This window comes from Gallus gallus, chromosome 1 (assembly GCF_016699485.2).
Source record: "Gallus gallus isolate bGalGal1 chromosome 1, bGalGal1.mat.broiler.GRCg7b, whole genome shotgun sequence".
NCBI classification, from domain to species: Eukaryota; Metazoa; Chordata; class Aves; order Galliformes; family Phasianidae; genus Gallus; species Gallus gallus.
Window position 1 is genome coordinate 127,013,298 of NC_052532.1, and position 16,923 is coordinate 127,030,220.

The 16,923-nt window shown below is 34.1% G+C and overlaps 1 protein-coding gene across 10 annotated transcripts in view; it reads left to right on the forward strand.

Annotated features, from left to right (window-relative positions):
• NLGN4Y (neuroligin 4, Y-linked) overlaps positions 1 to 16,923 on the forward strand; it is a 179,642-nt gene that overhangs the window by 18,768 nt on the left and 143,951 nt on the right. For 7 of the 10 annotated variants that reach the window (NM_001171770.2, NM_001398071.1, XM_015274032.4 and 4 more), the window contains one exon: positions 9,950 to 10,033. The gene's annotated coding sequence lies outside the window, so the exon portion shown is untranslated. Of the gene's footprint in view, positions 1 to 5,913; positions 6,087 to 7,871; positions 8,032 to 9,949; positions 10,034 to 16,923 lie in introns of all 10 variants that reach the window. The other 3 variants (XM_015274025.4, XM_025151226.3, XM_015274034.4) reach the window with 2 other exon arrangements.

Sequence of the window (16,923 nt, forward strand, 5' to 3'; positions counted from 1 at the left end):
TCTTCTTTATTTGATCCTAAAGATCAGAGAATGAGATTTGTCATATTCCTGTCAAGACAGGATCCCTCTTCTTGTCTACTTATGCACTCCCACAGGTCTTTTCTGTAAGGCTTGTTTCTAATCACTAAGCACTCAGCACGTGTTGATGTCTGGGGTTTTTCCTCCCCATGTACAGGACTCTGCACTAACATTTTTGAACTTAATGAAGTTCCTGATGGCTCATTTCTTTAGCCTACCGAGATCCTTCTGGATATCAGCACAATCCTCTGGTGTGTTAGACGCTCCTCCCAGCTTTGTGTCATGAAACTTGTTGAGGGTACACACTGCCCCATCATCTAGGTCATTAATAACGACACTGAACAAGATTAGACCCAGTACTGACCCTTGGGGTACAATGCTAGTTACTGTCTTCTGGAAGATTGTGTGCCAGCACCAGTCTTACTGGTTTAGACATTAATCCAGATTTCCATCCAGTTCATTGTTTGCATATCCAGCCCATACTTCATCCATTTCTCTGCAAAGGTCATACAGGAGACAGTTCTGGAAACTTTACTGAAGTAGACAATATCCGTTGCTCTTCCCTTGAACACCAAGCCAGTCTTTTCATCACAGGAGTTTATCAAATTGGTCAATTGTGACTTCTGCATGAGTCTATGCTATCTGATCCTGAGTGCCATCTTGTCCTCCATGTGCTGGAAATGATTTCCAGGATTATCTGCTCCATCAGATTAAGAAAGAATATCTAGTTGAATCTATTTAATCAATACTTGAATGCTTTCTGCCACAGTGGCCTTTTTTAAATTCTTCCAAGATGATCCTATTGGATTGCTTTTGTATTTTGAGTTTGTTGTGCTCTTCTCTCCCAACACTCTCCTAAGCTGTCTTTGTGACAACATCGTTTGTTCTTTTCCATCAATATTTTGAGAAAAAGAGGGGTGAAAAAGGATATTCCCTATAGCCTAAATGATGTGGATTTTAGTTGCTTCCACTCAACAAATAGAAAATCTATTTTAAAAAAGGCAAAAGGAACCATGCATATTACATTTTATAGCATGCTATCAATGCTAAGTCTCAACCAGTCTAAACAGCTTTATGTAACTTACCTGATGGCTTTTATGTAGGTCTGTGAAGGATGTGCTTATGTCAACCCTTATCTTACAGTGATAATCCCTACTCCAGTAAGATCTACTTAGAACAAATAAATTTTTAAATACCTTTTGAAGAAGAAGGGGCATGGGATGGAGAAGGAGGGAAAATGTCAAAGTAAATGATAGGTAATTATGTTCTAAATGGTCAAAGGCTGTAATATAGTGATGACCACCTCTATATATTTCTTGCAGTTTTGCAAATTCATTTTCATCTGTTTAGGTAGATGTTATCATTCTTTCTTCATCACCCTGGCTCCAAGCTGAATTTGTGGAATGAAAAGTGACAGTCTGCTTCAAAATGTCATTAATTTGAACTCTTACTGTAGATGTCCTGAATTAAGGCAACTGATTTGCAGTGAAGTATCTGAGGATGCATGTTGGCATTGCTCTTCACTCAGATGTGTGGGGTTACTAATCTTTAGCTGAAAGTCAATGGTAAATGCTGTTTCTACTCTAAACCATTATTAAATTTTGAATAGGACTCACCTGCATATAGCAAGCATGAAGTAATACCAATGTTCCTTTACTTCAACCAGTTAATATTAATACTGTATTATGCTGTGTCTCACTTATCTCTATAGTTTGCTTTAGATTTTATGTCTAAATTCTTGTTCATATTTGCAAGATATCAGTCTGTGTGGCTATGCTTGTAAGTTTCAGAACACCAAGAGAAATGGAATAATAATGCGTACATTTTAGGTGGAAGTTTATCTTTGTGCAAAATTGTTAAATAAGATATGAAAATTAATAGTACTTTAAAGGCAAAAGCCTCAATACTCTTCTACATTTAATCTTGGATAGTCCATTATCCCTGTACAGTCTGAACCAAATATGGTTATAGGACTGTGGTGGATTAGCCTTGGCTGACAACCAAATACCCATCCCAGTTAATTTTCCACAAATTGAATCTGTTTTGACTGTGATGGTAATTGGTAATCAATCTCTCTGTCTTTACTCCAATCCACGAGTTTTTTCATCCTATTTTCTCCCCGTCTCAGTGAAGAAGGGGAATGAGTGAGCAGATGAGTGGGAAATTGGCTGCTGGCCAGAACTAACCTGCCACAAAGGTTTTCTATTTACTATGTTATATATAAAGCAGGAAATAACCTTCCAAAATGAGTGGGAACACTTGGAGATGGAAGGCAATTTTTATTTTATTTCCTTTTTGATTCCTTGTTTTTAATACACAATCTTGTGTTATAATTTCAGTTAGGTAATCTCAAACTTTAGTAAGGTTTGCAAAGAAAATTAACATCACTCATTTCATCAGCTGATGTACTTAAAAAAAAAAAAAAAAAAAAAGACAAGGTTCTGAATACAGAAGACTGTTCTCTACGTAACTAAATCCAAAGCCACAAATGGTTCACTAAACACATGGTTAGTAACAGCTGTTCTAAAGAAACATAGATAAGAATACTTCCACATGGTGAGAATTGTGTCAGATATACCAAATGAGAGGTAGCACTTCTGTTACAGAAAGAGTAGCTAAGTAGGTGGCTCAGTCATATGGAAAGTACTGAAGATGCATTATTACAATACATAAGTAAATATAGAGTGAAGACCTTTCTTGAGAAGAGTTGGAAACAACAGTGAAATTCACATTGCTGTGTAATTTCGAGAAGCTGCTGGAGTACTAGCTCAGGCATTCCAGTGTTTAGGTTTATTGTGGAGGTTTTACTAAGTTTGAGTAGAAAAACATGGAAAGTTTCAGTAACAGAAGAATGCTATAAAAAAAATCAGTGGTAAGTAGTTGTTTCCGTTCTTGACTGATAGTGTGAATTTATTCTGCTGCAGGGTTTGAGGTTTTTGTTTTTTAAACTACATAGTTTCCATGGAGTTGCCTGGGGGAAAATGTATCAGAGGTTTAGGATTAGCAGATTTTGATCATTCTGTTATAGGAAATGATGGCTATCTTAAGAGGGATATGCTCTTCATTTGTTTCACAACACAGGTCTTGTTAAATTTGATATTTTTTTATATGTGAGCATTTTATTTGCAGTTTTGAATTTGATGCGGTTGTGTCACAGCATCAAGGGGGCTGGTGGCTCTTTGAAGCCTGGAGGCCAGGAGCACTAGGGTCTCCCCGTGGGGGCTCAGGAGCCTCAGCAGCCCATTCCATCCCACTGCCCCACCAGCGGACTCAGTGGGGAGGGAACCAGCCTCTGAACCAAGCACCTCCCTGGGGACCAGAGGTGGGCCAGTGGGTGAGTCTGTGTTGGGGGAGGGCAGAGCTCTTGGGAGCTGGTGGCCCCAGACAGGTGTCAGAGCTCGGTCCTGTACAGGCAGGAGGGCTGTCAAGGGACTGTAGGTAGGGGCTAAGGGTACCTCTGGGGACATGACAGGCCAAAAGATTTTCTCCAAACATTTGTTTCAAACATGCAGTGTAGGTAGGATGGATTCTATAATTTGGTTTAATAAAATTTTAATTTCATAGTGTAAACACTTTGAAAGCTTAATTTTAAGATAAGGACATCTTAGAACTGTTAGAGATATTCTTGCGAGTCAAGACTCTGCTTTATATCACTGTTCAGAAAGCATAGGCTGTGGTATCTCACTTAAGGGTCTGCAGCCAGCTTGTCAAGATTGAATTGGAATAGCTCCGTTTTCCTTAGTTGGCCTCACTATGCATGCTCTGCTGAGAAAATGTTTAGATAATATAGGAATGAAAATTTGTGCGGCTAGATTGGAAAAAAACTAAGTGTTGGTGTTCTAATTTCAGTCTGTTTGCTGTGTTTAAATTTCTCTTACCTTACACTACATGTTTTTGGGAGCAAGAAGAAAAAATAGCTCAGTGGCTTATAACTATACTGTTCAATGACTGAAAATCATTATTTCTGATACAGAGGAAAATTTGTGTAAGGGTAAAAAAAATTCATTTTTGAGAGGATTTTCATGAATAAATTTTAATTGAATGAATTTTCATTCATTGCCATCTTTCTATCTATGAACATTTGAAGAGAATTTTTTTGTGAATTACCTAGGTTCTTAAAAAAATCATATGGGAGAAAGGCAAATACATTTATCAGAGCTCACTTATGCACAGAGGGGCATAAATGATTTAATCAAGGGTAATTGCTTTACCAATAATAACTTGGAAGTGACACAAATAGTCAACATTACTTTGAGCATAGCAAGAGCCTTACTGTAATAGCTGTTTAAGTGCCTTTCAGCACATTTCTTGCTGTTACTTTCAGAAACACAGAAATGATATTAAAAGGCCCAAGGAGACTTAACTGTGCTTGAAGTCAGGACTGAATAGATGATTTGAACTCTGTGCCACTGGGTGGATTATTCTGTCTTCTGTTCATCTGGTTCTCTATCTACTATATCTGAATGCTATACCTTGACAGTCTTGAGGGTTATTATGTGGAGCTCTTGCTGTTTCAACTGATCTTTAATTTTCAGTATGTCTCAGCAGGATCTTGAAGCTCTTTTTGGATTCTATTCCTTCCACCTTGGGCTTGTCCTTAATCTTTTTTTTCCCCTAGATTTCTCTTTTTCCCCTCCCTTTCTCCTGTCTTTCTCCTTTAGCTGTATCTTGTCCTCCTTTTCCTCCTCCTCCTTAATCTCAGACTTGGCTTTTCTTTTCTCCTTGACATGGGATCAAGCTTTTCTTTTGACACAGGATTGGCACTCTCTCCCTTCTCTTTGACCTTAGACTTAGCCTTTCTTATGTCTTTTATTTTTGTTATATCTTATATTCTTTGCTGGCATTGCTACTTTCTGTCTTGGAGTTCCTCTAAGGGGATTTGTCAATCCATATACCATTCAGAATTTCTTAACATAGCAAATCAACTCTTCTTCATTATTGGAAATTCTGCTATGTGTATTACTGTCCTGAGCTTAGTCTTCATGAGTTTAATTCTTCCTGACTTGTAGTAGCAGTTTGCAAATTCTTCAGAAGGCTGATTTTTGATGTTGGTTTTGTGTTCTTTTTTTGTTTTGTTTTGTTTCTGCTTTGGAATCCAGACTCTGTCTAGCGTAATTATTTCCAGCCTGCATTTCATTTATTTATTTATCTACCTATCTACCTATATATTTATTAATTGGAGAGAGGGAGTTGGTTGGGGTTTTTGTTTTGTTTTGCAGTTTGTATGTTTTGCCCCTCAGCATTTTTTTTCTGTTTCATTATTCTTTTTAAATGCAGTATAAATTGATAGGTTTGTTGCAGCCATATTAAACTGATATTTTCATCCTTTAAGCCTTGAGGTTTTCATTTGTTGATGTTGCGAAGTCTTCAAATTTCCTAGTGAAACATATTACACCATATTCAGATGTTTACCCTTATTCTTCTGGTTTGGATTTTTTAATCTGTTTTATCATACATTATATCTTCATTTTGATACAGGTAGCTCTTGGCAATTCAAATGTAATGCACATGAGAAATGAATTTTCATTTTTCCAGTCTTATTAGAAAAGATTATTACCTAAATACTTTTGAAGGCAAGATTTTTCAAGAAATGTCAGTTCTATTTTGAAAAAAAAAGGTACCTCTGCAAATTCACCTCACTTGTTCCTGGGTGCCATTGTGCTTTATAAAGAGCTTCATTCTTCCTCGCTGGAATACATCCTATGGTGATGGCTTCATCCTTTCAGTTTCTGTGGTATTGTGGTTGGTAGCAGCCTGTTTTCTCTGAAGAGCAGACTCTGATTGTCATTTATGTTAGGCTGTTCATCTGTTCATCTTTGGTCTCTGCTTGGGTTTATCCTGATCTTGCAGACCTTGCACAGATTCATATATTCCTATTCTTTCTTTTTCTTGTAGCTTATCTCTGAAGCCACCCACCTGTTCTGTGGGATATTGTAGTTGCTTGTGGCTGAGGATTCAGTCCTTCACCTCTGACTTCAGAGGAGTGTCAGTCTTTTTCTGCTTTATTTGAGTATACTACCACAAGGAGATCCTTATGGGACAGGCAGAAATCAAGACGAGAGGCACAGGTAGGTTCAAAGGTGTAACCATTTAAAGCAGAAGGAGACGAAGGAGAGGATCATGAGAAAACTAGGATGTTAGGGAGAGAAAGGGAGAAAGAAGCAGCATGAGTTCTACTGTATCTTTCTGATCTGCTTGAAGACAATAAATACAGTTGGGAATATTATCATTTAGGGAGATTGTGTAGATGAGAGATTTCCTGTCTTTTTCTGATGTGCTACTACTCATTAATGTTGAAAAAACAGCTCCCCCCAGGAGGTTTTTCTTGTTGGCTGATTTTCTCTCTCTGGTCAGAGAGAGAATTCCTGCACATTTAATAAGGTAAAAGATCCATTTAATAACCTTTTCATTACTTGATATTTACATTTGTTTTAAGTGAAGGCAGTAATTTACTTATTGCTTAGATATCTGTAAGTCAACACTACCTTAGTATATGCAAAAAGTGGGTGGTTTTGTTTTGTTGCTGAAAGCCCACAGTGTTTGAATCGTGGTCTTCTACCATTTGGGATGCCTATTTTCCCTACTAAAATATAAAGTAGATTAAAACATGTAATCATTGTAATGGACACTTTTAAAGATGAATTTAATACTGCTAAGACTGTGTTTATAAAGCTGTATTTTGTCATGTTATGAACCTAACTGCTCCTACCAGAGTTACCATAGTCCAGCCATATTGATGGATAGAACTGAGTGTCAAAGAACAAATAAATAATCCTACTTTGTAACTGGATATTGTGAAGACCTATCGGATGTTTTGGGGATGGCTAGAGAGAGTGGGCAATCATGTCAAAAACAAACAAACAAACAAAAACCTTTTTTTTTTTTTTTTGCATGAGATAGAGCTTTTATTTCTTGAGTATTGCGTGAGATAGCTGAAAATATACTGACAGAACATAAGTTTTAGTTTTTTTTTGAGTTGTGCTTTTTGCATTACTTATAAAATCAGTTAACATTAATATCATTCTAGGAAATGAACCAAATAATTAAGCTTAAATTGAGTAACTTTTAAACTAGGATGATTATAGTGCCATCAGATTTAAGTTACCTACAGTCTCTGCACTGACTGGTGAAGACAAAAAAAAAAAAAAAAAAAAAAGGAACACTTCAGGAAGTAAGATTAGAAGGACTGCCAAATTCCCTTAACATTTATATTAGACTTTTGTAAAAAAATCAATTGTTACAAGTATAGAGAAAACATGTCACTTTAAAAAAGGAAATATGTATTGAGGACTTCCATGTTTTATCTTACAACTTGACTACTAGTCTTTTGTCATGTATGTATATACTTCCCCAAGAGCGTACTTGTAGAAAAGAAGTTCAGTATTTGCATTTCTCTTTTAAAAAGTAAATGCCTAGTAGGGAGATAAGTTACAAATAAGAGGTATAAATGGACAAGAATAGTAAGAGCAGAATGGGTTAGTGGAAGATATATGGTCTAAACAATAATCTAGTCATCAATCTGGCAAGGAGAATTATGATATCTATAAGACAAATTGGAGGTAAGGAGAGAAGTACAAAGGTATAGGGAATAAACTTGGAAAGCTTATTTTACAAATACCATTTTCTTAGTTCTTTTTATTCTTCAAAGTAGAGACAGTAATGTAAACTGTATGTTTGTCAGCAAAGCTGAGTTGAGTATTGTTCACTTTCTGTAGCAGGAAGGAAGCTGTTGAGACTCAAAAAATTAAGAAGAAATCAAGTTTAAAATTTCTGAGATGGGAATCTATATGAACTTTAGTGGATTTTCACTGTCCAGGCATCCCTTAAATCCTTCCTATTTTCTTATGTCCTAGGTTTTATCATCTACTACTCTTGGAGAATTGAAATGGCTGGCATAATCTCTGTGAGCAGTGAAATCTCCAATAAAAAAGACACTGTCACATGGATAGATTTAAGACATAACCATAGCTTGGAATAAAGAATGCCCTAAGCTTCAACATGATTCCTCAAAGGGTGTGTATAAAAATGTGCACTGCTGCCAGGTTTCCTGTGTGGTAAGTGTCCAGATGGACACTTTCACAGTTTAGTTGGAATATTTCACACATATTTTAATCATAAAAAAATTGTACTTGATTCCATATTCCTAAATTAGTTCCTTTCAGACTGAAATACATATATTGAGATATCCAACCATAGGTACATACTTCCAGTTTCTAGAGGTAATCACCTTAGTTACATGGGTTTGAGAATTGTGTTTGCAGTTGTTCCAATGAATAGCGTTTACCATGCGTGGTTTGGCTGTAGTAAGTAAAAAAAAAAAAAGAGCAAGAATTATTTAGTGTGATTAAGATTGAAGCGTGTGACAATAGCATTTCATTTACACTTTATTTTGGTCACAAGTACAAAACCTGATATCTTTAAATGATATGAGAAAGTATTCTGATGTGAAAGATGGAATCTCAATTCTCTGGTCCTTAGGATCTTTATTACTAAGAGCTAATAATTGTTTGTAGTCACTATAAGTCTACATACATAGTAAGAGAGTCTGTGTTTGCCTTTATATATAAGTATATACTTATATATATATACTTGTTTATATACTCTGTAATAATAGTACATACTTCATCAGTTATCTGGAGGTCATGTATGTCCTACTGACAAATAACAGGCAGTTGGACTCTGAAAGCCATGTAAGTTAGTGAAACATTTGTCATCTTATTGCAGAAGTGTTCGTACTGTGTTAATAAGTACTATACTGTGGCAAAATGCATTGTGTGACTTTTTTCAGAAAATGTTTTTCTTGCTTTATTGTAAGAATAGTAAGATTACTTGATGTCCTCGCTCTTTCACCTGCCATTTGTTTTGAAATCATACTTTTCCTTTAAGGGGCTTGTCTGTATTGATCAAGATAGTGAAAATATGAATAAATGATATGTAGTATCTTGGTGCATTAAGAGATACAATCAAACAAAGAACAATACAAGTAGAATATGTACAATGCCATAAATGTGGTTATGCTGCTTTTTGTGAGAAGCGTATTTCAACTAATGCAGTCTTCAAACAAACAAAAATTATTTGCAGTAACTTTTTTTACATGTTATGCTTTGAACTTTAAATTCCAGTATCTCAGTGTAGTCCTCACAGAAGAGACTATTGGCAAATATTGGTAGTTAGTCTGTCTAAATATCTAAATGGATAGATTATTGAAAAGTAAATTATCAGTTGAAATGTCATTTGCAGTATAAGCTCCAGTTGTGAATTACCAATTGTTCAAAAATAAACGTCTGGTACATGTATAGTGTTTTTCTGGTCATCATTACTTATGTAGAAAACAAACAAAATATAATACTACATTTTTGAGATAAGATAGTTAAATCCAGGTAAACTATTTGAAATCCTTGAAGTAAACCATGCTCAAGTGAGACTTAAATATCTAAATCTGATTGAGGATCAGATGAGAAAGTACATTATTACTATTTTTCCATAACACTTTCTGCTAAAGTCTACAGTATATAATTTCAGGAAATAATAAATAACTGTTACATGATTTGACATTCTCCATTTGAACATATGTAACATATGTTTAAATAAATATTTTCTTAATAATAAGGTAAAAAAGTTTTTTTTTTCTTTGTTTATCTTAAGGTAATTCCCTTAATTTTCTTTCCCTGAAATGAGTACTTTTGTGGTTTAAAGAATTAAAGGAAATTTTGCATGAGAGATTGATATGCACGGAAAAAAAAAATCTATTAATTGTTATAGCAAACATTAATAGATTATCATATTTTTATCTTCTGATTATCTATATATATTTAATCTTGATAACCAATATTGCAGGTAACATCATAAGTGTTTTTTTGTCACAAACTGTGACTAATAAGTCTGCTCTTTTTTCTTTTATTGAAGAACACTTCATATTTCCTTCTAACAGGCAACGTTTGTGCTGTAACTAAAATGACGACATGTTGCCTCCTATGGGGGGATTCTGAAGGTTTCTCAAAGATACAACACAGCGGTAAGTACTAAAATTATAGTCAGAATAATACTGTTCACTGAAAAATATATTACATAGATGAATAGCAAGTCTCCTTTGCTGATGTCCTTAAATTTATTTGAAATATGTCTTTGAAACATATACTTCCAAATAAAATGCTTATTGTTTATCATTTATTGTGTTCATACAGTAAGACCTGGAATGCAGTCCATTCTAAATCTTAATGCTGTTTACGTGCTTATTCATGCTCAGCAGGAATTTTTCATATTTTTTGTTCTGGAAATATGGAACAGTACCAGTATGCAGTTAAAAGATACTGGATTAAACTTGGTAATTGTGATACTGATAATCAGTCTGGTTTGAGTTAGACATGAGAAGACGTATCTTTTTCTCTCACTTTGTAAAATATGAGGTAACAGAATTTAATAGTACATGTGGACACACACACATATATATAAATATGCGTATACATACGTACACACATTTGTACATTCCTATGATATCAAGATGAAAAAAAGATTTAGATTAGAAATCTATGCATAGACTTTTAAAAAACATCAGATTAATCTAACAATCTGTCTTTCATACTAGGTCTGGTTTATTGATTAATGATAAGGAAGGACATATACAAATGTCTAGAAAGGTTGTTCATCTGATGATCTTCTTTCTCACATCTTATGCTTTGTAGGCTTTGAAGAAGATGAGGCATTTTTCCCTAACACCAACACTGCACCAGATGCAGTTTCAATTTATCTTTGGGCCCTAAATTTAGTAATGTATCTGATATGATAATAGAGTTGTGAATTAGCAATGATTCAGAGTATGACAAACTGGTTATGAGATAAGAGTACCATTATGTGAATTGTAAAAATCAGACAAAGAAAAAAACAGCTTTGTAAACTTTTGTGATTTTTGCATCACTGAACCATGTTTATTCCAATTTGTTGTAATTTAAATGTAATACAATAAAAAATATTTGATGAATAGGAACCTGTTTAATAGTTTAGCATCCATGCTGATCATAGTCATAGCTAAACTCTTTGTGGTTATTATAATAATAGTACACATGTATTCACGCATACATAAGATTCAATTACCCACTCTCCTCAGAGAACTCGTAATTTTAAAAAATCAGGAAGATGGAAAATAAGTGACATAAAGAACACAAAGATGATACAAATAAAACACAGCTGAAGATATAGTCAAGATAATCAGTTAATTTATTTGGAACTGACAGTTCATGCTTAAAATTAGCCACACCCAGGTCCCAGTGAAGGGCAGAAAGTCTAATAGTGTCAAGATCTATCAGAGTATATTGAGATGAATGACAGAAGGTGGGAAGAGTCTGGAAAGAAATCTGAGGGATGGTGTGATTGTAGTTTTTAATGTTTTCTCAGCATGTTGTTTGTTTTTCCTAATAATGCAAAGAGGGAAATTCATGGAGAATCAGAAGAAAGGGAAACAAACAACATTAAAAAAGTGAGATAGAGCCTACTGATCTATTTTAACCCTCAGACATCAGAAGACGTGCCTTTTGAAAGTTTCCTTGCTTGTGTGAAGTGATAATTGGACTATACATGAAATAAACCAAGAGAATAAAAAATAAAGTTTTAAATCTGCTTAAGATTTATTTCAGATCCTCTGCTTGCTGGTTTCTTGAAGTGTAAGTTGTCACAAGCATATGTGTTCAATTGCCAATTCTGAATTACTCACCACAACCACAACAGAAATATGCTAGTATATGTTAAGGAATTTGATATTTACTCTGGAAGAAGATTGTATTCTTATGAGAAGTTTGTCAAGAAATGAAACTGATCTGGAGGTTTCCCAAACCAACTGTGACAATGTATTTGTAGTGGAGAACAGGGAACCATTTGCATGACCAGAAGGACTGTAAGAGTGGTGGGAATCATTATCAGTGTTTCAAAAATAATAGTTGTTATGACTTTTGCTGTATTGTACTGCTTATATGCAAGGAAAATAAAGAAAGGAGTCTCCACACCTGGACAACTTTTACTTTTTTCTTGCTATCATTCTCATACAGAAGTCCAGCTAAAATTCTTCACCATAATCCTGCAACCAAAATAATCCTCCTCAAGGAGAGAAAAGTGCAGTTAATGTTTAGAGTATGCAAGTGAGTGCTTGCTGTCAGTGTCCAATATAGTAACAAACGAAACCAAGCAAATGGTCCTCAGAGTTTGATCTTACTTCACAGATAGAAGCTGGTTTAAATGGTAGAATTTCATTCTAAAATCCTGACCTGACAGCTGACTGTGCAGATGGAGCCCTGTGGGACGTTGTGTAGTTTCTTTGATGTAGCCACGTACTGTCAGATTTTTGATCATGTTCTCAGACTCTGATCAAGCCTTTTGCCTTGTATCATTTGTGGTAACAAATATGAAGGAATAATAAAGCCTTCACATTAGAAAGCAGGAATAAATTGTTCCAGCTCTAATCATGAGAGTTTTAGGAAATGGATCAGTTTTTAGTTGTCTGAGAAGAGTCAGGGCACAATATAACTCCTTCTCAGGTCTCAAGACTTAATGCGGTTCATCAGAATCTTTGCTTTTCCTCCTGTTGTCATGGTTTATGGCCACAAATGGAAGCACTCTCAGGTGAACAATACAAACTCTTGTTAAACAGTGCTTTCATTGGATGATTGGTAAATTAAACCTTAGCAAATTATGTGCAGCAGTCTCAATAGCTTCATGACATCACTGATGCTGTGGTATGGGAATTTGAAGTGACGTATCCATTCTTTCTTTTATTGCAGTATTTCTGTGTTTCAGTGTGACTGACCTAAACTGTTTAAATGTAGACACGCTGTAATGATCTCCGCCAAAGTGTAGATTTCTGAAGAATCCTAGTGATCTAGCTCTATGCAAATACGATGTAACAATCACAAAAACATTCCAGAGGGTTAAATTTATTTCAGGTGGGAATACAATTAAATATATTTAACACTTTTGCCTAAAATAATTAGCTCTATGTTTTCAATAAATGATTTAATACTTTTCTAGCTATATTTTTTTAAAGTACATTTTCAACGGTGAAGTGTGATTAAAAAATAAAAATCTGACACATGATTCCTTTAAAACTTTAAGATGTATAAATTATTCTTATCTAAGTAATGATTTCATAAAGATAATTGATTTTTTTAGACAATCAATTTGAACTATTTACAACTAATGTGCACTATTTAGAGCATTGTTCAACAACAATAACAAAGGAGTTAAAATTGTGTAATTTCAGTATTGTGCAAACTGGATGGCTAACTGTAGTTCACGGACTCATAACATTTTATTCAAGCAAGAGAAAGAAATAGAAAACAATCATACCATGTGCTTTGCATATGCTGCTCATTTGAGTAATTAGAAATGTTCTTTTTTTTAAATTCAGTTGTTAAATTCAAAGAACTCGAGTGCAAATTTTAATTTATTTAATTATATATAGAGATATTTTCATAAATATTTAATGTTTTTATATTTTAATTAATGCTTGAATGGGAAAATGTTTTATCACGGTGACTCATAAAAATTAAATGTACTGTACTGCAGAAGTAGTGATGTTGCATCAGCTTGTACTGATAATTTTTAACCTGAGGAGTAAAAAAGCCCCTCTTTTTCCTATAAAAGGTAGAATAGTAACTTTTGAAAGTAAATCCCCACTGTAAATAAATTACATATAGTGTTGTTCTTCTTTCTGTCTAAGTTCACAACATGCTGTGTCTTCATTGTTAACTATAATTGTTGTGTTTTGTTTGGATATCTCAGTAGTGTGACAAGTGAGACCATCTTCTACATCTTTTGCTAAATGCCATTTTAGCTCTGGAATCATCAGCTCTAGTTTCTAGAGTTGTGGGCAACCATATAATGCAATTCTTTTAATACAGGTTATAATGCAAGTTATGGTAACACGGGTCATGTTTATTAAACATGTAAGAGTCTCACAGTGAATGGTCTTGTATATACATGACAGATAATTTTTAACACACATGTAGTACTTTAAGAAACTCAGCATGAGAATTGGAATTTAGGGAGAAAGTAGGTGGAAAATAAATCTAGAATTGTAAAGTTCTGCTTTTGCATATTTTTTAGAAATTAAATAAAGATGAAAACTGTTTAAACAAGGATCCCTTCTGTTTATCATGTAGTTATTATATCAGGAGAATTAAGCTTTTTGGACCTTTGTGATAGATCAGGCTTAAAGACAGACTTCTAGTGCAACTTTAAGAATCCTGCACAAGTCTGTTATATTTCCAGAAGTACTCCAGAAAGTCTTGTTTCTTCTAACTGTTATGCTGTGTCTGCTAGACACATGTAGAAGGGCTTCATGCTCAAATATTTCCATTTCCACACTCTGGATGTGTCTCTAGACATTAAGTAAATAGAGTAGATCCCCACTGTGTTGCTAGACACCTAGCTCACATTTTGCTGCCTCATTTAGGCAGCAAAAGAATGTATCCACTTATCTAGAACTAAAATTTGTTCCTACTTTTTAATTCTGAAAACAAACATAAGTGTGAGGCAAGCAGTAAGCTAGTTGATCAAGACACTGGACAGCTGTCTGCATGCAGAAGCATATCTTTCTGTCTCTAGGGAAAACTATTATTCTTCTGGGCTTTTCAGGTATCTAGAATATTAGGTGAGATTTTTGTGGTTCTAAGCCTGACTGTGCTTTATGATACAAAAGAGAGGGCCTCTAATATTTTATGTATTTCTAAGATTAACTAGTAAGAAACATAAAGGCCATTTGGATCCTCTTCTGAATATAAATCTTGTGTTAGATACCCAGGACTTTTTTGGATTTGACCTTGATCTTTTTATGGGAAGGAGAGAGTTGAAGAGGAGTTCTTAGTCTTCTAGGAGCCGACAAGATGAGATATAGCTGTTCTGAACTGCTAGGAATGAATCTGGGAATGCTGGTGTCGCAGAAAATTCCAGAGGAGAGGAAAATAGTCTGGGCTTTGTTTTGAGAAACTGACTGGATATTTAATTTAAATGTCTTTAAAAATGCTAGTATTGTATTGCTAGAGGAAACAATGTAGCATAGTTCTTTAATGATGAAAAATAAAGAATTATTTATGTTCTGTGCCAAATGCAAGTAATCCACCACAATTATGCTAATCACTGCCCTGAAAACAAATTGATGCAGCTATTGAGTGACTAGGGAAGATTATTTATTTATTTTTCAAATGAAAAAAAGAAAATGAAAATGCTTTTGGTATCAGAAAGTCAAACTGCTTGCAGAAATAACTTAGAACTGAAAATCACTGTTTGGTTCTGAAGCTAAATTTATTTGTTTGTATATATGAATGTAAAATACATTTAGCCTTAACTGCATTCCAGTTTACAGTCAGACGTAGTATTCTTCAACTGTATACTTTATAGCAACATTTTATTTTGACTTTCTACTGACATTGTTCACAAAATACCTATACGCATTATTTTTCTATTGAGTCTTTAAAATGACAGCCAAAAATATCTAAAACACTTTTCTTTCTACAATATAATTATTATTAAAAAAAAAAAAAGACACTTTCTTTCATTTGTGCTATTTTGAATTCCATTATTAGTTCCTGAGGAAAAGCCAAAGAAAGAAAACAGAACAGGAATATGGTATAAGTATCATCTACTACTTGAAATAAAGTTCAGAATTTCTGTATGTATTCGAAACTACATAGGTCAAGTTGAATTTAGATTTCATCTGTTTTCAAGCATTATTGTGTCTGCTTCTGAAGAGATAAAAACTATTTTCTTTTTCACCTGGTTGCAGCTTCATTGATAATAACGGAGATTCATCCATCTGTGCTCAGAACATGAGTGTGGATTTAAAGCTTACACAACTCTTTACAGAATCTTAACAAGACCAGCTAGTCTTTAAGGCTATATGTTTATATGTGCGTAGACTGACTTTAAAATTCATCTTTAGCATGCAATGTCATAACACAAGAGCTCTTGCAAAGAGCATAATTTTGTCTTAATTAGAAAAATTACTGAAGTGTTTCAAGAATTATAATTCCTTTCTTTCATTACAGTTATTTATAATTTAATATTTAATATTTTGTTATGTATAGTACATGAAACTTTGTATAAAAGCTCTAAAAACAAACCCTTTTTTTGTTTGTCATGTTTCCCTCCGGGAACAGATATATATACACATACATCTGGAATTTCAGTTCAAGAAAAAGGTGGAAAGAGCTTATAACACAGTAAATATAGACATATACACATTAGAAAGAGGTATAACATAACAGTAGGCAAATGAAGCACATCTACTTTGTAATGAGTCATCTAAAAATAAATGCCTATTTTCATAACTGATTTCCAATTAAAGTTACCAGCTAATTTTTGCTGCATGCAAAAACACTTGCATTGTATTTATAGATTATTAATTCAAGGAATAAGAAGATGAGTCTTTGCTTATTTAGGGTTTTTGTTGTTGTTGTTATTGATTTTATTAGAAAAGAAGTTATCTCCATGTCCAGATTTGCTTTTCTGAAACTGATCAGATTGCTGTACAAGCTCATTTAATTGCCTTTCTCTCCTTTTACACTGGGATCCTTTCTGTAGATTGAGTACATGCATATTAGTAAAATTATTTGGGGGAATTAAGTTTTCTGTACATGAAACTCATGTTATTCTCATCCAAGTACTTTGTTCTTGCTGATTTTAAGGAATTGAATTTATAACACTGACAGGAAAAAAAAAAAAAAATAAAAGCTACCAAATTCATTTTGCTTTGAAAATGCAAGCCATTCTTAGGAATTATAAGGCCATCGTTTTTCACTTGAATTACAGTTGATTGGCTTATTTCATTGACAGAGTAGGAAGTGGCTGATATTCAAGTCTTGTAAGACGGTAACATACATATTTCAAAAATAAATTGGAATATTGTGGGTTTTTTTACAG